At 42.3% G+C, this 15,131-nt stretch overlaps 1 long non-coding RNA gene across 1 annotated transcript in view; it reads right to left on the minus strand.

Moving 5' to 3' along the window:
- Positions 1-11,224, minus strand: part of LOC124619831 — a 1,502,867-nt gene extending 1,491,643 nt beyond the window's left edge. Inside the window, exon 1 of the long non-coding RNA XR_006980140.1 lies at positions 11,065-11,224. This is a non-coding gene — a long non-coding RNA (uncharacterized LOC124619831). The remainder of the gene's footprint in view (positions 1-11,064) is intronic.
- Positions 11,225-15,131: the final 3,907 nt, after the last annotated feature.

Raw genomic sequence — 15,131 nt, forward strand, 5'->3', positions numbered from 1 at the left:
GAGTGCACAGACAGCCTAGTGGGGCATTAAATCAGCAGCGCCTGGAGAGCGAAGTTCAGGGCGGAAGTTGTTCTGTGATGTTTTGGGAGCGTTTCTCGCACCTTAATTTGAACCCACTCTCTCAAGTTACTGTGAACCTGAATCTGGAGGCTTATTTCAACGTTCTCGGTGACCAACTGTTTCTCTTTCTTCTACATCTTAATTGTGGCTATACTGTTGACACTCTCGTCCTACAAATTGGTTAAAGCTGTGCTACACGCATACGTACCTGATTCAGACTGTCACCTTACCACACCTCTACTTGTCGGCTAACACACACGATCACAAGGCCGTACAAAATGTATTGAACTGTTTGGAAAAGTGGGTAAAACGTAGCAATCAACACCCCGCAGTTTGGTAACTCTGTGGATCTAATCGTGAGTGATTGGTTTCAGGTGGATACGGCCCACCTGAAGAAACTTGTGGCCACCCTTAGTCGCCAAAGTCGGTCCACCGTAAAGGCTGGAGTCAGAACCTACTAATATTTTCCCCATGTGCAGATTCCTTCAGTGTATGTGGATGACTCTGCATAAAGGATATCGTGCTGTGTCCTGCCTGACAGGAAATTTTTGTTGCAGTAGCAAAGCTAGCTACGTATTCCCAGAAGGTATTGATGAGGTAGTGGACGTTTCCTGTAGTCTAACTCTGTTTTCTCCACCAAGGGAACTGGGAATAGCCTTCGACGCAAGCTCCGTTAAATTTAAAAGGGGAAGGTAGTCTACATACAGCCTAAATACCACGGTAGTTAATTTATGTAGCCGTTCACAGATGGCATTAAGAATAATGCAAGATAAAATCAGTCACTTTTCCTCTGGGACAGACACTGTTTAACGCACCTCCGCACTGCTACACATGTTGTATCAAATTCCCCCACAGCTCGTGTACTTACAAGGGTCCCATCCTGCATTCTATGTGGTGTAAAACACGTAGTGGCGCAGGGGAAAGGCACTGGACCCGTATTCCGGAAAACAGCGGTTAAAATACCCTTCTGTACATCCCGGTTTAGTATTTCTATTGTATGATTTCCGTAAGTCGCTTAAAGCGAATCCCCGAATGTAAAGCAGTCTACTACTTTCCTTCCGTAATCAGTGTTTGTCCTCTGTCTGTAATGAACTCGCTAACAACAATGATAAACGTTGTCTTTCCTTCTTGTTTTGATGTGGAGTACGCATTAGAAGTGATTTACAATGGAATGATCATATAAAGTTCATCGTCGGTAAAGCAGATGCCAGACAGATTCGTTGGAAGAATCCTAAGGAAATGCAGTTCGAAAACAAAGGAAGTAGGTTACAGTACGCTTGTTCGCTCACTGCTTGAATACTGCTCAGCAGTGTGGGATCCGTACCAGATAGGGTTGATAGAAGAGATAGAGAAGATCCAACGGAGATCAGCGCGCTTCGTTACAGGATCATTTAGTAATCGCGAAAGCGTTACGGAGATGATAGATAAACTCCAGTGGAAGACTCTGCAGGAGAGACGCTCAGTAGCTCTGTACGGGCTTTTGTTTAAGTTTCGAGAACATACCTTCACCGAAGAGTCAAGCAGTACATTGCTCCCTCCTACGCATATCTCGCGAAGAGACCATGAGGATAAAATCAGAGAGATTAGAGCCCACACAGAGGCATACCGACAATCTTTCTTTCCACGAACAATACGAGACTGGAATAGAAGGTAGAACCGATAGAGGTACTCAAAGTACCCTCCTCCAGACACCGTCAGATGGCTTGCGGAGTATGGATGTAGATGTAGAGTCATCCTGCGACCATTAGTGTGCTTGAAGGCCACAACCAGCGATGCTCTCATCTTACAGGCTGATGCCTGCGACATTGCAAGTAAGTAACCAGCCATACTGAAAAAATCGGATCTGTTGCTGCGGTAAAAAAATGGAAATAATGTGTGGCGAGGGCCTCCCGTCGGGTAGACCGGTCAGGTGGAGCAAGTATTTTTAGTTGACGCCACTTCGGCGACTTGCGTGTCTATGAGGGATGATATGGTAATGATGAAGACAACACAACACCCAGTCCTTGAGCGGATGAAATCTCCGACCCAGCTGGGAACCGAACCCGGGCTCCTTGGCATGGCAGTCTGCCGATGTAGAGAACCTGTAATACATATCGCATTACAGGGCTTGGAAAGGAAGTACGGGAACATCGCGAGAAGTATTCGCTTGAACATAAATGCTGGTTACGCTGTTGTATTTGACCACGAATGGCACCTCTGCAATGTCCTCAATACGCTGCAAGCGTCTGTCGTTGTCAGAACAGCATTCTGTGTAATTTTGAGTGCATTACGTCGGAGCTGAGTGGGATCGAACGTTGGCAAGTTGTTGGTGGTCGTATAGTGGGTGCTTCCGTGATCAAGGCAGCCAAAGCCTTTGGTGTTTCAAGAGGCGCCGTACCGAAGATTTACATCGCATACAGCGAAAGCGGAAATACGTCACCCGCAAAGTAACAACGAGGACCAATGTGTGTGGTGAGCAGTTGTGACGGACGGCCATTGAAGAGGATTGCGATGAAAAGTAGGAGAACGACTGGTGTAAAAGTCACTGCAGAATTTGAAGTCTCAGACGCGAACCCTGTCACCACCAAAACACTGAGTGAGCTCCATACCTGGGAACTGCAGGACGAGATGGAAGCAAAAACCGTTCATCAATGATGCACATGCCCGTTATAGGAAAGCGCGGTGCTGAAGCCATAAAACTAGGACTAGGGAACAACGGAAGAGCGCCATTTTGTCGAATGAGTTGTTTCACACTATATGCAACTTCTAGCTGAGTTTACGTCCCAGGACAAACATGGCGAAGGTTTGGCGATTTGGGCAGCCATATCGTGGTACTCCATGGGCCCCATTTTTACTCTGCAGAGTCACTTTACTGCCAAGTACTGTGGTGCAATTTTGGCTGGTGAATCCCATACCATGGTACGACGTTTGTTCCCCGACGGTGATGCTGTATTTGAAGACTACAGGAACCCCGTCCAGACAGCTCGCATCGTCCAAGACTGGTTTTGTGGGCTCGAGGACGAATTGTCGCACCTACCGTGGCCAACACTATCACCAGATCGCAATATTATTGAGCCTTTGTGGTATACATTTGAGAGAAGAGTGTGTGATCGCAATCTTTAAGTGAAGCTGCCATTATGTTGCAGGAAGAATGATACAAGTTCCCCTTTAAAAGCATTCATAGGCTGCGTTTACCCCATTCCGAGACGAATGGAAGCCAACTGGTTTTCTACAGCGTGTTAGGCATCGTAATGATGTTTTTGATGTTTCCAAATTTTCTCCACCCCTATAGGTCATATTTTTACTACTCTTCACAGACAGCTGAACGTAGTTCTCATACCTACAATGTCTACACTCCAAACCGTTATGGATTTTATGGCTTAGGCTCAGTTTTCAAGAGCAATCCAACATTTCTACATTAACCGAGATGGTATGTCTTGCGTTATTCGTATCGCGAAGAGCATTTCTAGCTTTTCTTTACGAATTAAACCTTCGACTGGAAGCACTTATTACTTTAAAAATGGGCAGAAAGGAATTTTCGCGACTTACAAGGGAACATTTCCTAAAGTAAATAAACAATCTTGATGAAACTCATGTGTACGTTGAGAGGTGAAAATAATGAAATACGTAATTCTTGTTGCCCAGTTTCACTTTTGATAGATCAAACACAACCTGGAAGTTAATTTGTCACATTAGGTTTAGAGGTAATATCTCCGAAACCGTGATATACAAAAAAGTATTTCACATAAAACTGAGCGAGTGAGAAAAAACCGTGTTTTGCGTCGCACCTGAGGACGAATAACTTGGTAATCTGGTGATCGCAAAAGGCTCGACGGGACAGGTACAGCCGTTGGACGTACTGTATGTGGCATTCGTTGTAGGAGGAACTTTTGTGAGGAGATTTTCAGATGTAGTTCTGCTGAATTATTATGTCAACTCCCACTCGAGAAGCAATATAATCACGCTGCAGTAACTAGAATAGAATATCGTCTCTTCGCCAAGATTTTCAAGTGTTCTGAAATATGCCTGGTATAAATCAAGATATTCTGAGGATATCCGGTCACAATTTGAAAATCCTGCTGAATTCTGTTTCATATTATGTTTTCCATCGAGTGTATTATGTGTATAGTTAAAAAGTTATGTTTTAAGAATTTCTTTAGAGGTAATCATTATTGTGAACATTTTATATCATGATAATGAGTTATTATTAACGAATTTAATTGATGAAAGGAGAAAATATAAAATGCAGTAAATGAAGCAGGTAAAAAGGAATACAAACGTCTCAAAAAGAGATCGACAGGATGTGCAAAATGGCTAAGCAGGGATGGCTAGAGGATAAATGTAAGGATGTAGAGGCTTATCTCATTAGGGGTAAGATAAATACTGCCTACAGGAAAATTAAAGAGACCTTTGGAGAAAAGAACCACTTGTATGAATATTAAGACCTCAGATGGAAACCCAGTTCTAAGCAAATGAGGGAAGGCAGAAAGGTGGAAGGAATATCTAGAGGGTTTATACAAGGGCGATGTACTTGAGGACAATATTATGGAAAGGGAAGAGGATGTAGATGAAGATGAAATGGGAGATATGATACTGCGTGAAGAGTTTGACAGAGCACTGAAAGACCTGAGCTGAAACAAGGCCCCGGTAGTAGACAACATTCCATTAGAACGACTGACGGCCTTGGGAGAGCCAGTCCTGACAAAACGCTACCATCTGGTGAGCAAGATGTATGAGACAGGCGAAATACCCTCAGACTTCAAGAAGAATATAATAATTCCAATCGCAAAGAAAGCAGGTGTTGACAGATGTGAAAATTAACGAACTATCAGTTTAGTAAGTCACGGCTGCAAAATACTAACGTGAATTCTTTACAGACGAATGGAGAAACTAGTAGAAGCCGACCTAGGGGGAAGATCAGTTTGGATTCCGCAGAAATATTGGAACACGTGAGGCAATACTGACCCAACGACTCATCTTAGAAGCTGGATTAAGGAAAGGCAAACCTAGGTTTCTAGTATTTGTAGACTTAGAGAAAGCTTTTGACAATGTTGACTGGAATACTCTCTTTCAAATTCTGAATGTGGCAGGGGTAAAATACAGGGAGCGAAAGGCTATGTACAATTTGTATAGAAACCAAATGGCAGTTATAAGAGTTGAGGGGCATGAAAGGGAAGCAGCGGTTGGGAAGGGAGTGAGACAGGGTTGCAGCCTCTCCCCGATGTTATTCAATCTGTATATTGAGCAAGCAGTGAAGGAAACAAAAGAAAAATTTGGAGTAGGTATTAAAATCCATGGAGAAGAAATAAAAACTTTGAGGTTCGCCGATGACATTGTAATTCTGTCAGAGACAGCAAAGGACTTGGAAGAGCAGTTGAACGGAGTGGATAGTGTCTTGAAAGGAGGATATAAGATGAACATCATCAAAAGCAAAACGAGGATAATGGAATGTAGTCGAATTAAGTCGGGTGATGCTGAGGGAATTAGATTAGGAAATGAGACACTTGAAGTAGTAAAGGAGTTTTGCTATTTAGGGAGTAAAATAACTGATGATGGTCGAAGTAGAGAGGATATAAAATGTAGACTGGCAATGGGAACGAAAGCGTTTCTGAAGAAGAGAAATTTGTTAAGATCGAGTATAAATTTAAATGTCAGGAAGTCGTTTCTAAAAGGATTTGTATGGAGTGTAGCCATGTATGGAAGTGAAACATGGACGATAAATAGTTTAGACAAGAAGAGAATAGAAGCTTTCGAAATGTGGTGCTACAGGAGAATGCTGAAGATTAGATGGGTAGATCACATAACTAATGAGGTGTTGAATAGGATTGGGGAGAAGAGACGTTTGTGGCACAACTTGACTAGAAGAAGAGATCGGTTGGTAGGACATGTTCTGAGGCATCAAGGGATCACCAATTTAGTATTGGAGGGCAGCGTAGAGGGTAAAAATCGTAGAGGGAGACCAAGAGATGAATACACCAAGCAGATTCAGAAGGATGTAGGTTGCAGTAGGTACTGGGAGATGATGAAGCTTGCACAGGATAGAGTAGCATGGAGAGCTGCATCAAACCAGTCTCAGGACTGAAGACGACAACAACATTAACGAAAGACAGATAAGTGAGAACGTAAAAGAGGTAAAACGTAAAATCTCAGTTCAAATCATAAAACAAAGGTAAGTAAAAGCAAAAATTTGAATAACAATGAAAGTTTAGATATTTCATTTGGGTATGTAGAATATACTCCGAAAGCACATTGTGTACAACTTATACTCCAAAAATGCTATTTGAGAAACCAGCTTTATACAACGTGGATGAATGTGATAGGTTCTTTAATTTATGTCGTAAAAAAGTTTCCATTTTTCAAAATTAATGATGGTGGGATATTTGGCAAAAGTTGATTAATCAGTTTTCGAGAACGTCAGTTACATTTCAAGTTTATATGACAAATTTTTTATTTATCGTGGTTTCGAATTTATTCACTCTGGACCTAATATGCCAGTTTAACTTTCGAGATGTATTTTATCCCTTAAAATTGAACTTGGGCAACAACAAAACGTAAATATTTCATTATTTTGGCTCCTCTTCATACTCACCAAGTGTCATGAAGGTAATTTGTTTACACTTGGGAATGTTTCCTTGTCACTCTTTGGTTATGCCATTTTGGGCGATCCATCTGCACAGAAATGTTGTTCCATATAATTTCCTGGACGAGACAGTGTGCTCCTCCTCAGGCTATTATTTACGGCAAGGTCAGTTTCTGGGTAAGAGGGCTTAGATGGTATTTTCGTTGTGAATTTCTGAAGTCGGCAGCGAGTGACCCTTCGGTGTCAAGCCAGTTACTTGTTGCAATACGGAAGACAGACAGAATTCGAAATGTGTTCCTGGGTGCAGGTGTGACATTCTGTTTAGGCGTTTCCCTGTTTTTGTCGGTGAGTGCTGCGGATTAGTGAACACGGACTTGCTAGGTAAAGACAAACCTCAGAGCAGAGCGCGCAGCCAGTAGCTAGCTGAACGTGGTATTCGACAAAAAGAGATTGTCTTGGCTAGTTAACTCACGGCAGTAAACTTCATTCGTTTCCGTGCAGACTTGAGAGTCATATTTTCGTTTGACTCTGAACTAACTTTGAATTGAATTCCTGTTTTGTTACTGCTGTGATTGTTGGCGAGACATGAGAGCGCTCAGTTTGCGGGGGCATGTAGATCTGTTAACGGTGAACATATTCCAATCCAGTAGTCGTACCCCGGAATCTCTTCGAAAAGTAGTTACGTACCCACAGGGCTTTTAATTATTGACTTTGTAGTTGTGGGAAGTTCGTCACGAGGGTCAAATCGAGTTTGGCGATCCTTAGACTCATTTCATGGTGTAGCAGAGCAGAGAATTAAGTCAGGTCCGCCAGTAAACGTTTTCTTTTAAAACCGCAGAACAGTGCGCCGCGTCATTTACCTCGCACTCTGCACATTGCTAAGAGTGCGTGCATTCTGACTGCGCCAGCAAGGCAGCTCCGAGATGCTGACGAAAGGAACGTTTCAGCGTTGAGCTAACCCGATCAAGTAAAGTTGCCGCAGTATACATACATAGTGATACAGCTGCCCCTACCGATATCGATTTATGCAACCTGCACTATGTATGTATCAAGAACGATATCCAGACAGGCGACAGCCACATAATAGATACTAACTCCCTCTCTGAGCTTTGGGCGACTTTTCAACTGTAAAAAATACAGGTGAGGTTTGGCCGAGAGTTATGTTATTTTTGGGCCAAGATATACCTTACTTCCGTCATACTTTTCTTCCTTCGTCTAATTAGCTGTGTAGCCACAGAGGTTTTGGATGTGTCTACGTCTCTTCCATTTATGGCACTTAATATTTCAAAAATGGTTCAGAAACATTACCTTATAACGTGTTTCACCATCGGATGCAACGAAATTTACAAGATACTAAAATGGCAAGTGTGGCAGCAACAAATTTCTAGTACATAACCCAATGAAAAGGTTAGTATCATGGTGATTCAGCTGTCCCTGCCGATGTCTTACGCAACCCCACAAGAGAGAACAAAGTCTATGGCCAGTTGTCTCTGGAGATGTGAAGCACGTTATTAAAATGTTGCAGAGTAATTGGTGAAGTATACGAAGACTTCTTAGATCTATTTTCCAAATTGTGTTGACAGAACTACTTGGGTACATTAATGCGGTGAGTCATATATTAAGTAGTTATCACCATGCTTACCATTTTGATATCCTGTTAATTTCGTTGTTTCTGATGGTGACACATTCTTTATAAGGTGACGTTTCTGAACCATTTACGAAAGATTAAGTATTGTAAACAGAATAAACTTGCAGAGATATCAAAGCCCTGCATGACTAAACCTCTAATTACGCAAAGAGAGATTGAAGACTCTTGGATAAGTGTGGCAGAAGTAAAGTACATACATCTGCCCCGTACATTGTTTGTCATAAGAGTTATTCTCGAACTGTAGATGTGTTTGTGAAATATACTCATGATTTATGATTAAAAACCCTTATGTGACTTTCTCTTTATGGCTAGCTTTGACGGAAAAAATAATAGATTTTACAAGTGTATGGTGTCCAGTACCATTAGCTTATTCTTCTCGGTTCTGTAATTTTACTGCGGCGCTTGCAATTCCTTTGACCATTTCATTCACCCTACTTGCGAACACTACTCCGTAACATTTTCTACGAATTGCCTTAAAAACTATCTATACAGGCCTACGTACACGTTTACTGTCTTTGTCATCTACATCAACACCTTTCAACACGTGAGAGAATGTCACCATAGAGTTAAATTGTCCAACGTTTCGTCTTCCGTTGCAAGTCACTTCACGTTCACCGCACAGATGAGACCTGCAGTCACATAGGTGGAAAAGTTTGGTTCAAGAGTCTGTATGTATCGAGGCTTATAACGTAGAAGTAATCTCTGTCAGTTTTACAAGTGGGTAAGAAGAAGTAATATTTAATTTGGTGACTAATTGCTGGTGGATATGTGACTATATGGTTGTATTACTTGATACGATGTATATTTGCACTGTGTCCCTCCGACCCGAGCAAATGCTGAATTTCTTAATTTGAAGCTTTGTTCTTGCTTAAGAGATCTCATTTTCCATCTTCAGCACTTTAAGAGGTATTGCCGCTAGTGATGCAGTACAAGAACTCCAGCTTGATTAAAGCTGCATACCAGACTCACATTCGAGTGTGGGAATGTATCTGGTAACTCATCTGGATCGACAAAATGCACACCCAGCGTTAATTTGTCAGGATTTTCATGTAAGCTCATGCTACACAGCTGAGTGAAAAATTCTCTCTGTATTTATATACTTTATGTAAGTTGCACCTATGTTTTAAAACTTCTTCTCATAACTAAATGATCATTTCGAAGCTATATTAACAGAGAAACAAATGTACATATAAAGCATTCTCGTGGTAGCAGTTAACATGACACAGTGAATACGCACTGCCCTTCCACGACGCCATCTCCTTTAACTCTTGAGAGCCTCATGTTTGCCCTTATATACACGAATTAGCCGATGCCAACAACGACCTTACCCCTACCTAAACAGCAGTAAAACAATAAAAGATTTTTCAGCATGTTTGGAAGCTGCTACCTGCGTAGGATAACCTTCAGAAAAACGTTCTATCTTATTAAAATGACAATCTTTTAATACACTCCCACACGACCACTACTTCCGACTGACGTCATGTCATATTTCAAGAAACATGCTTTATTTGTTCACAAATTGAAGCTCTTTAAACGTCACATTGAGCATTCCATTATTAGAGCATCACGATGGTTACTTTTGTATGAAGATGTATATGAAGCCGTTTCCAATGAGAACGTATCACTGAAAGTAATAAAATTTACATAAAACTTAAGCTCTGAGATCAAAATTAAATCAACTACTGTAGAAGTCAAATTTCACTGTAGAATGTGGATAATAGGAGAAATTGGAAACAAGTGTTTTATACACATTATCACAGTCGTTTAACATCTATATCAAAGATGTTTCACAGTTTAAAAATATGCAGCTGTATGAGCGAAATGGCATGAGATAAGGGAACAGGGAAGACGTAACAGCAAAAAGAGTAATGCAAAAATATGTGACAGTCTAACTATGTAAACCACCACACGAAAAGTGATATGCCCAAATGGCAATACATGCGAAGAAGTCAAAATTCTCTGCAGCATCTCTTCTTGAAGCTTACGCTACTGACATAGAAGAGATATTACACATTACATCAGAATGTAGGTAAAAGCAAAAAGATGCAGAGCGAGAAGCTGGAGTAGAGAGATTAATCTTCTGAATCTGTAAACAAAAATAGAGATTAGCGATAAATAGGACTACGATTCTGTTGGCCTTCAGGGAGCGATTCGACAGCACAATTTCCCTCGGTACTCAATATACAAAACTTATTTGTAAAGTTAATCTAAACAGTGTATTTTTATTGAGGGCTACTTATTAACCCTTTTGAAATATTAATGCCACATCTATCGATGACAATAACATACCATGATTATTTTATTATAGTTAGAGAATCTGACATTATTAAAAATGTTGAAGACAATGTGAGTGACATGACACCCAAGTAACGTACCGGCCCCTATGTTACTCAACACATCTGTAAACATCATGTTGTAAACACATTAAAGTTAAAGACGAACTTGATATTTTGTCAGTTGATAGAACAGAATCGTTACTGAGAAATCAGTATTATTTCTCTCTTCACGTTATTAACTTCCTTGCAGGCTGCACGTGCTCCGAAACCGGGTATGTTTCATAAACCTTTGATCCCCGAATACGTGTGTTGTCGTAACAAACGTTTCAGACAATTTTTGGGATAGCATCACACGTTTCAATCAGCGCAGCCATATTGGATAACGGACCTCGGTACAGATACTACATAGAGGGGCACAACACACTTAGACCATGTTACATCCACAGTCGAAACGGGATGCTGCGCAAGAATTGAACAAGCAACAAAGAAAAAGTACGCGTCAAGATGTCAGCTGTACTCACGTCAAACACGGCGACTTCAGTGACAGAGACGTGGGGCGTCAGCCGACCCCGACACAGCACAGCATGCGACGCTGATAGCAGTTGTGGCGCGCGACCCCTGTGCACACGCCGACGCCGCAACCGAACGCAGCGGACTGCTCAGCGCTTGCGTCACGGCTGAGAGTCGCCGACAGACTGACGAACGCTGCGCGGGACACAGTGGCACAGATGCCGGCCACAGGCCGCGCATGCGCACAGCGAGGGAAAGGCCGCGCGCCGGGCGGAGCCCCTGGGGGATAGACAGCCGGGCGATACATCAGAATCCTCTCTGTAGCACGCTGCTGGCCGACGTCATAACGCATGCCCGATAGGCAGGCCAGCGACACAAATGGAAGGTGAAACGATACCAACTATGCACGATCTAGCATGTACGTACACTATCGCACCTGAGTCGATTTCCATAAAATTCTTCTGGCTTGTAGAATTTTATGCTGTAAAATACTGAACAATAGTTTTGGCGACAATGATGTCATTACCCCCGTGAGGACCATAAGACGTATCTGTATTTTTCTGATGTTTTTGCAATCTCGATCGACTGGGCAGCCCTGCTGAGTTTTATCTTCGTAGCCAAACCATGTCACTAGTTAAACAAAATTTTTAATGGAGAAACAAGATGAGATTTATTTCTACTCTGACAGTAACGTAAAAACGAGAAATACTAGTGGAGCACGAAAAACATGCCTTTTCTGTCCTCCATATATGCAAGTAATTCACATATTGTCGAGGTCGAGGTGCAAAAACAAATCATTTAGGTGAGTTATGTAACAGACATATTTGTTTTTATTCAAATACCAAGACCTTATTTCCAATCTTTAAAGGATTTTTAGTTCTCACAGTTTTCCAGAGAACGATTAACATCCAGTCACCATGAGAAAAGGTAAAGCATTTCTATTCCGGTTCTGAATGCCTGTTTTGTGTTTTAGAAGTGTTCTTCGTAATTTATTACTCTACACGTGCTACAATATTTATTTCGAAAGTTTGCATAGAAATAATTATTTATCGAGAAGATTGTCTGGATACTCTATTTCTTAGCAGATTACATGCTTTAGATATAAATGACGCACACTCTATTTATCAACTGCAATACATATAGATGTACATAATTCATCATACTTTATATCTGCAATAATAACACTTCGCGCCACAGTGGTATTGCGTACACTAATGAAAGACGATTACAATAGTGTCTGGAGCGTACACTCACCATTTAACAACGCAACGCGGTATACAATCAAACAGAAATCTTGGGGAAATACGATCTCGTAATTAAAAAAAAAAGACAACTGAATAATAAATCCTTTTGGAAGAAGACAAACTTCCAGCTAGAAATATACAGGGTGGTCCATTGATAGTGACCGGGCCAAATATCTCACGAAATAAGCATCAAACTAAAAAACTACAACGAACGAAACTCGTCTAGCTTGAAGGGCGAAACCAGATGGCACTATGGTTGGCCCGCTAGATGGCGCTGCTATCCATCAAACAGATATCAATTGAGTTTTTTTTAAATAGGATCCCCCATTTTTATTACTTATTCGTGTAGTACGTAAAGAAATATGAATGTTTTAGTTGGACCACTTTATTCGCTTTGTGATAGATGGCGCTGTAATAGTCACAAACGTATAAGTACGTCGTATCACGTAACATTCGGCCATTGCGGACGGTATTTGCTTCGTGATACATCACCCGTGTTAAAATGAACCGTTTACCAATCGCGAGAAAGGTCGATATCGTGTTGATGTATGGCTATTGTGATCAAAATGCCCAACGAGCGTGTGCTATGTATGCTGCTCGGTATCCTGGACGACATCATCCAAGTGTCCGGACCGTTCGCCGGACAGTTACGTTATTTAAGGAAACAGGAAGTGTTCAGCCACATGTGAAACGTCAACCACGACCTGCAACAAATGATGGTGCCCAAGTAGGTGTTTTAGCTGCTGTCGCGGCTAATCCGCACGTCAGTAGCAGGCAAATTGCACGAGAATCTGGAATCTCAAAAACGTGGGTGTTGAGAATGTTACATCAACACCGATTGCACCCATACCACATTTCTATGCACCAGGAATTGCCTGGCGATGACTTTCAACGTCGTGTACCGTTCTGCCATTGGGCGTAAGAGAATTTACGGAGCGATGACAGATTTTTTGCACGCGTTCTATTTAGCGACGAAGCGTCATTCACCAACAGCGGTAGTTAAACCGGCATAATATTCACTATTGGGCAACGGAAAATCCACGATGGCTGCGACAAGTGGAACATCAGCGACCTTGGCGGGTTAATGTATGGTGCGGCATTATGGGACGAAGGATAATTGGCCCCCATTTTATCGATGGCAATCTAAATTGTGCAATGTATGCTGATTTCCTATGTAATGTTCTACCGATGTTCCTACAAGATGTTTCACTGCATGACAGAATGGCGCTGTACTTCCAACATGATGGATCTCCGGCACATAGCTCGCGTGCGCTCGAAGCGGTATTGAATAGCATATTTCATGACAGGTGGATTGGTCGTCGAAGCACCGTACCATGTCCCGCTCGTTCACCGGATCTGACGTCCCCGGATTACTTTCTGTGGGGAAAGTTGAAGGATATTTGCTATCGTGATCCACGGACAACGCCTGACAACATGCGTCAGCGCACTGTCAATGCATGTGCGAACATTACGGAAGGCGAACTACTCGGTGTTGAGAGGAATGTTGTTACACGTATTGCCAAATCCATTGAGGTTTGACGGACATCATTTTGAGCATTTATTCCATTAATGTGGTATTTACAGGTAATCACACTGTAACAGCATGCGTTCTCAGAAATGATAAGTTCACAAAGGTACATGTATCGCATTGGAACAACCGAAATAGAATGTTCAAACGTACCTACGTTCTGTATTTTAATTTAAAAAACCTACCTGGTACCAACTGTTCGTCTAAAATTGTGAGCCATATTTTTGTGACTATTACAGCGCCATCTATCAGAAAGCCAAGAAAGTGGTGCAACTAAAACATTCATATTTCTTTACGTACCACACGAATATGTAATTAAAAATGGGGTTCCTATTTAAAAAAACGCAGTTGATATCCGTTTGACCTATGGCAGCGCCATCTAGCGGGCCAACTATAGCGCCATCTGGTTTCCCCCTTCAAGCTAGACAAGTTTCGTTCTGTGATGTTTTTTCGTTTGACGCTTATATCGTGAGATATTTGGCCCGGTCACGATCAATGGACCACCCTGTATACACTCACGTTCAGAAAAAACAGAACACCTTGATATACTAGAGATAGGTCGTTCATATTAACAGGATACGTACACTGTATTTCCTGCAGAAATCATTACCATTTGAACCATGTCGACCTGCGGGTTCAAGGTCAACATCGATACCGCGGCCCAACACCTCCTACAGGAAAACGCGCCTGCGGCTCTCGTTGTCGTTATGAACTGAAGGTAATGTATTAGTGTGATTTTAACAGATGTACAGGATGCCTCGCAGACGTGTGCAGGATGTGATGCATCCATCCTGGAAACTGTTGCTCGTGTGGGCGAAATGTCTCGGCAGTGCAACGTGTGTGTGCATGATGTCCTCAGAACACGACGAAATGGGTCAGACCGCACCACCCACACCACCCCCTGAGAAGATCGACTCTTATCCGAATGGCATTGCAGGACACGTCTGGGTCCTCATCGGCTCTGGCGCAACAGTGGAACAGTGCGACAAATCGATCAGGGGCGACAGACCATCGCTGTTTATTACGGCACGGATCACGTGCGCGTCGTCCACTTCTTCGTTTACCTTTTACGAATGTGCAGAAATATGCTAGAAGGCAATGGTGTGTGGAACGACGTCACTGGGGACAGGAATGGCATCAGACAGTGTTTTCGAACGAATCCAGGTTCTGTCTGTTTGAGAATGATGACAGCGTTTTGGTTCGCAGCAAGCAGGGGCAGCGGCATCGCCGTGACTGCATTCGCACAAGACATACAGCGCCAGCTATTGAGTGCAACAACAAATCACAGCTGGTGAGTGTCCAGGGT

The sequence above is a fragment of the Schistocerca americana genome, chromosome 6 (genome assembly GCF_021461395.2).
Source record: "Schistocerca americana isolate TAMUIC-IGC-003095 chromosome 6, iqSchAmer2.1, whole genome shotgun sequence".
NCBI classification, from domain to species: Eukaryota; Metazoa; Arthropoda; class Insecta; order Orthoptera; family Acrididae; genus Schistocerca; species Schistocerca americana.